Raw genomic sequence first — 1102 nt, 5'->3', positions numbered from 1 at the left:
TTGATTTGTTTTGTTTCATTTGTTTCATTGTAAAGACGGCTTTCGTCCTGATGATGTCTCAGTCAGGGCCATGGCTTACTGGTCATGCATGAGTAGCTCTTTCTCTAGAGTAAAAATCTGCTAAATCACCTCTTTAATTTTGGAATTGCAGAAGCCAGCTGGGACTCAGTGGGGTGCTGGGTGACATGGGGCTTTGCTGCCATCCAGCATCCAGGCAGATGCAGTAAGAGGCAGGGAGCACGTCCAGTCCCAACCTTCCAGTTGGGAAGCTCCTCCTGCTCCTGCTCAAGGTCCGTGTGAAGCAGACAGACCTGCCACCTGCTCCTGGCCCTGCCTGTGGTTGTGACTCTGCTGTCACTTCTGTCCCCAGTCCTGAGAGGGGGAAGCCTTTCTGAAATCTGAGGATCTAAGGAATCTCTCAAACATGCTTCAAGTCAAGTCAGTCCTCAGGGGTAACATCATCTGCTCGCAGCAGAGAACCGTCCAGGAGAAGATGTGGAGGGAGCAGAAAGCTGCCTAATGTGGGCAGAGGCCTAGGTGATGTGACTTAGCAGGTACCAGGGTCCGGGCCTCGGACCAGTGTGGGAGCTCATCCTGGCCAGACTCTGACCATCTTTCCAGATACACTTCATTCTCTTCTTCCTTCTCCTCTTTCTACATTCCTTAAAGGAATTATTATTTTCAGCCTGGAAGTGATCAAACACAGAGTGAATGTAATCTAAACACAAACCAGATGTGATCATGAATATAATCATACACCTTCTGATGGCTGATAGAACATCTCCTTATACTTCAGCACTGAGTGTGGTATTTGGAACATTACTCTATAGAAAACACACATACTGAGGAGGCATCACAGGATGTGTTCAGCAGGGCGGCTCCTCCACACCCAGAGCAGTGTGTGAACCCGCTCAGAGCCCCTGGGAACCTGCATCAGTCCATGTGAACCCAGGGCTGGGCAGCCCCCAGGATCCTGCAGCTACTGAGGTCATGGTTCAGTGTGTGATATTCCTGGGTCAGAAGGAGACACAGGTTCCTGTTGCCTCACCTGGTGCAGGAACCCGGAGGGGTGAGCATGGCTGAGGTGTCAGGAGGAGGGAAG

The sequence above is a fragment of the Sturnira hondurensis genome, unplaced genomic scaffold (genome assembly GCF_014824575.4).
Source record: "Sturnira hondurensis isolate 20B ecotype Veracruz unplaced genomic scaffold, ASM1482457v3 Scaffold0023930, whole genome shotgun sequence".
Classification (NCBI taxonomy): domain Eukaryota; kingdom Metazoa; phylum Chordata; class Mammalia; order Chiroptera; family Phyllostomidae; genus Sturnira; species Sturnira hondurensis.
The sequence above is the reverse complement of the archived record's forward strand: the minus strand, read 5'-3'. Positions refer to the sequence as shown.